The following is a 6,089-nucleotide window of genomic DNA, read 5'->3' as shown; positions in this document are numbered from 1 at the left end:
CAAACTCACACACACACACTCAAACTCACACTCACACACTCTCACACACACACTCACACTCACACACTCACACTCACACACACACAAACTCACACACACACTCAAACTCACTCACACACACACATACTCAAACTCACACACACACACACTCAAACTCACACACACTCAAACTCACACTCACACACACACTCAAACTCACACACACTCACACAAACACTCTCACACAGTCACACACAAACACACACACACACACTCAAACTCACACACACACTCTCTCTCACACACACACACAGTCTCACTCTTCCTCACACACACTCTCACTCACATACACACACTCCCACACTCTCACACACACACACTCTCACACACACTCTCACAGACACACACATAGACTCTCTCACACACACTCACTCTCACACACACACACTCGCTCACACACACACACACACACACATATACAGTCTCTCTCTCACGCACACTCTCTCTCACCCACACACTCTCTCACACACACACTCACAACACACACACACACACTCTCTCACCCACACACACACTCTCTCACCCACACGCACTCTCTCACACACACACTAACAACACACACACTTTCTGTCACACACACACACGCGCTCTCTCACCCACACACACTCTATCACATACATACACACACACACACTCTCTGTCTCACACACACTCACACACTCTCTCACTCACACACACAAACTCTCACACACACACTCTCTCTCACTCACACATATACACACACTGTCTCTCTCTCTCTCTCTCACACACACACACACACACACTCTCTTTCTCATACACACACTCTCTCACACACATACTCTCTCTCTCACACACACTCTCTCACACACACACTCTCACACACACACTCTCTCACGCACACTCTCTCACGCACACACACACTCACACACACTCTCTCACACACACACACTCACACACACTCTCTCACACACACACTCTCTCTCAGACACACACACACTCACACACACTCTCTCACACGCACTCTCACACACACACTCTCTCTCACACACACACACTCTCAAACACGCACATACTCTCACACACACATACATACTCTCACACACACAAACACGCTCTCTCTCACACACACACTCTCACACGTATACTCTCTCTCACACGCACACTGTCTCTCTCACACACTCTCTCACACACATTCTCTCTCACACACACACACACAATGTCACACACACACTCTCTCTCACATGCACTCTCTCTCTCTGACATAGTCTCACACACACACACACACACACACACACACACACTCTCTCACACACACACCCACTCCACATAGGCACTCACACTCACAGACAGACACACACATGTGCTCTCTCACACACACACTCTCTCTCACACTCATGCCCACACCCACACTCTCACACTCACACACACATAGACCCTCACACTCACAGACAGACAGACATACACACACACACACACTCACACACACTTTCTCACAGTCACACTCACACCCACACTCTCCCACTCACACACACATAGACACATACACTCACAGACAGACATACACACATGTGCACTCTCTCACAAACACCCTCTCTCACACACACAGACACTCACACACACACTTACAAACACACACACTTACAAACATACACACTTACAAACGCTCACACTCTCTCTCACACACACACACTCTCTCTCACACTCACACACCCACACCGTCATACTCACACACACGTAGACACTCACACACACACTCAAACACACACACTTACAAACACACACACGCACACTCTCTTTCTCACACACACATTCATAAACATGCACACACTCTCACAAACACACATACTCAGACACACTCGTACACACACACACTCTCACAAACACACACACACATACTCAGACACACTCGTACACACACACACTCTCACAAACACACACACACATACTCAGACACACTTGTACACACACACTCACAAACACGCTCACACACGTATACACACACACATACACTTGTATACATACACTCACACACACACTCACACACACTCAAACACACACATGCATACACTCACACACACTCTGTCACTGTCTCATACACACACACACACGCACATACACACACACACTATCTCACACGCTTTCTCTCGCTGCCTCACACACACACACACTCTCACACTCACACCCACACTCTCCCACTCACACACACGTAGACACACACACTCACACACATAGACATTCACCCTCTTTCTCTCACTGTCTCTCTCTCTCTCTTTCACACACACTCTCTCTCACTCTCTCCCACACACACACTCTCTCTCGCTCTCTCTGACACTCTCTCACTGTCTCTCACACGCTCAGATATACACGCACTGCCAACCCACACAAATACATGCCTGAGCAGGAGAAAAGATTACAAATCTGCCAAATCTGCATGTGGTCCAGGAAAGAACGGAAATCACTGAAGTACTTCCTGTGTTATCAGAAGCACACACACACACACACACACACACAGAGCAAGAGAAAGTGTGGAATCAGACACACAGGACATGTAACGTATCAGAACTTACACACCTGAAACCTGGCACACAATAAATGGCTGGTCCAACGCTCGACCCCCACTGCTGCCCACACCATCTGGGAGGAGCCTCCGCTGCACTCTTCGAGTAACTCTCTCTCTGTCCCTCTCTCTCTCTGTCTCTCTCTGTCCCTCTCTCTCTCTCTGTCTCGCTCTCTGCCTCTCTCTTTGTCTCACTCTCTGCTCTCGCTGTCTTCCTGTCTGACTGTCTGTCTGTCTGTCTCTCTCTCTCTGCCTCTCCCACTCTCTGGCTCTCTCTCTGCCTCTCCCGCTCTCTGCCTCTCCCGCTCTCTGCCTCTCCCGCTCTCTGGCTCTCTCTCTGCCTCTCCCGCTCTCTGCCTCTCCCGCTCTGTGCCTCTCTCTCTCCCTGCCTCTCTCTCTCTCTCTGCCTCTCGATGTGTCTCTCTGCCTCCCTCTCTGTCTCTCCCTTTCTGCCTGTCTTTTTCCCTCAGTCTCTCTCTCTCAGTCTCTTTCTCTATTTATTTCTTTTTGTCTCTCTCTGTCTCTTTCTCTGTATTTCTGTCTCTCTCTGTCTCTGTCACTCTCTCTGTCTCTCTCTCTGCCTCTGTCTCACTCTCTGTCTATCTCTCTGTCCCTGTCCCTCTCTCCCTCCTTCTCTCTCTCCGCCTCTCTGTGTCTCGCTGTTCTCTCTCAGGCACTGCCCACAACAAGGCTTTCCAATAAATTTCATTATTCTCCAGCCCCTCACACACCGTCAGACTGACTTGTCACATCCAGAAAGAAACTTCAAAATTCAAAACTTCGAGGGAGTGCCGCACTGTCAGAGGGTCAGTGCTGAGGGAGTGCCGCACTGTCAGAGGGTCAGTACTGAGGGAGTGCCGCACTGTCAGAGGGTCAGTGCTGAGGGAGTGCCGCACTGTCAGAGGGTCAGTGCTGAGGGAGTGCCGCACTGTCAGAGGGTCAGTGCTGAGGGAGTGCCGCACTGTCAGAGGGTCAGTGCTGAGGGAGTGCCGCACTGTCAGAGGGTCAGTGCTGAGGGAGTGCCGCACTGTCAGAGGGTCAGTGCTGAGGGAGTGCCGCACTGTCAGAGGGTCAGTGCTGAGGGAGTGCCGCACTGTCAGAGGGTCAGTACTGAGGGAGTGCCGCACTGTCAGAGGGTCAGTACTGAGGGAGTGCCGCACTGTCAGAGGGTCAGTGCTGAGGGAGTGCCGCACTGTCAGAGGGTCAGTGCTGAGGGAGTGCCGCACTGTCAGAGGGTCAGTGCTGAGGGAGTGCCGCACTGTCAGAGGGTCAGTACTGAGGGAGTGCCGCACTGTCAGAGGGTCAGTGCTGAGGGAGTGCCGCACTGTCAGAGGGTCAGTGCTGAGGGAGTGCCGCACTGTCAGAGGGTCAGTCCTGAGGGAGTGCCGCACTGTCAGAGGGTCAGTGCTGAGGGAGTGCCGCACTGTCAGAGGGTCAGTCCTGAGGGAGTGCCGCACTGTCAGAGGGTCAGTGCTGAGGGAGTGCCGCACTGTCAGAGGGTCAGTGCTGAGGGAGTGCCGCACTGTCAGAGGGTCAGTACTGAGGGAGTGCCGCACTGTCAGAGGGTCAGTACTGAGGGAGTGCCGCACTGTCAGAGGGTCAGTGCTGAGGGAGTGCCGCACTGTCAGAGGGTCAGTGCTGAGGGAGTGCCGCACTGTCAGAGGGTCAGTACTGAGGGAGTGCCGCACTGTCAGAGGGTCAGTACTGAGGGAGTGCCGCACTGTCAGAGGGTCAGTGCTGAGGGAGTGCCGCACTGTCAGAGGGTCAGTGCTGAGGGAGTGCCGCACTGTCAGAGGGTCAGTGCTGAGGGAGTGCCGCACTGTCAGAGGGTCAGTACTGAGGGAGTGCCGCACTGTCAGAGGGTCAGTGCTGAGGGAGTGCCGCACTGTCAGAGGGACAGTACTGAGGGAGTGCCGCACTGTCAGAGGGTCAGTACTGAGGGAGTGCCGCACTGTCAGAGGGTCAGTACTGAGGGAGTGCCGCACTGTCAGAGGGTCAGTACTGAGGGAGTGCCGCGCTGTCAGAGGGTCAGTGCTGAGGGAGTGCCGCACTGTCAGAGGGTCAGTGCTGAGGGAGTGCCGCACTGTCAGAGGGTCACTACTGAGGGAGTACCGCACTGTCAGAGGGTCAGTGCTGAGGGAGTGCCGCACTGTCAGAGGGTCAGTGCTGAGGGAGTGCCGCACTGTCAGAGGGTCACTACTGAGGGAGTGCCGCACTGTCAGAGGGTCAGTACTGAGGGAGTGCCGCACTGTCAGAGGGTCAGTATTGAGGGAGTGCCGCACTGTCAGAGGGTCAGTGCTGAGGGAGTGCCGCACTGTCAGAGGGTCAGTGCTGAGGGAGCGCCGCACTGTCAGAGGGTCAGTGCTGAGGGAGCGCCGCACTGTCAGAGGGTCAGTGCTGAGGGAGCGCCGCACTGTCAGAGGGTCAGTGCTGAGGGAGCGCCGCACTGTCAGAGGGTCAGTAGCGCCGCACTGTCAGAGGGTCAGTGCTGAGGGAGCGCCGCACTGTCGGAGGGTCAGTGCTGAGAGAGTGCCGCACTGTCAGAGGGTCAGTGCTGAGGGAATGCCGCACTGTCAGAGGGTCAGTGCTGAGGGAGTGCCGCACTGTCAGAGGGTCAGTGCTGAGGGAGTGCCGCACTGTCAGAGGGTCAGTGCTGAGGGAGTGCCGCACTGTCAGAGGGTCAGTGCTGAGGGAGTGCCGCACTGTCAGAGGGTCAGTGCTGAGGGAGTGCCGCACTGTCAGAGGGTCCGTGCTGAGGGAGTGCCGCACTGTCAGAGGGTCAGTACTGAGGGACTGCCGCACTGTCAGAGGGTCAGTGCTGAGGGAGTGCTGCATTGTCAGAGGGTCAGTGCTGAGGGAGTGCTGCCATGTGTGATGTTATGAGGTTGGGGTGGAGGTGATTCTTAGTCAGACAGTCAATGTAGTGTTGGATGGGCTGATTGGCCTCTTCTGCAGTGTAAGGATTCTGTCATTGTAGGACCTGGATTAGATAACAATGTTTGCACTGTAATATTGTGAGAATAAAGGACAAACTCCGTTATGTAGTTCCAGTAACAATGAAACTGAAAATTACTGAAAGCAGTGACAGTCAAAATTAAACTATGAGTAATTGCACACTAAGAGTAATTTATCATGGCCAATCCACCTAACCTACACATCTTTGGACACTAAGGGACAACTTAGCATGGCCAATCCACCTAACCTACACATCTTTGGACACTAAGGGACAACTTAGCATGGCCAATCCACCTAACCTACACATCTTTGGATACTAAGGGACAACTTAGCATGGCCAATCCACCTAACCTACACATCTTTAGACACTAAGGGACAACTTAGCATGGCCAATCCCCCTAACCTGCACATCTTTGGACACTAAGGGACAATTTAGCATGGCCAATCTCCCTAACCTGCACATCTTTGGACACTAAGGGGCAATTTAGCATGGCCAATCCACCTAACCCGCACATCTTTGGACACCAAGGAGCAATTTAGCATGGCCAATCCACCTAACCTACACATCTTTGGACAC

Source organism: Carcharhinus amblyrhynchos, unplaced genomic scaffold, assembly GCF_965287045.1.
Source record: "Carcharhinus amblyrhynchos unplaced genomic scaffold, sCarAmb.v2.hapA scaffold_480, whole genome shotgun sequence".
NCBI lineage: Eukaryota > Metazoa > Chordata > Chondrichthyes > Carcharhiniformes > Carcharhinidae > Carcharhinus > Carcharhinus amblyrhynchos.
This window is presented reverse-complemented; position numbering follows the sequence as displayed.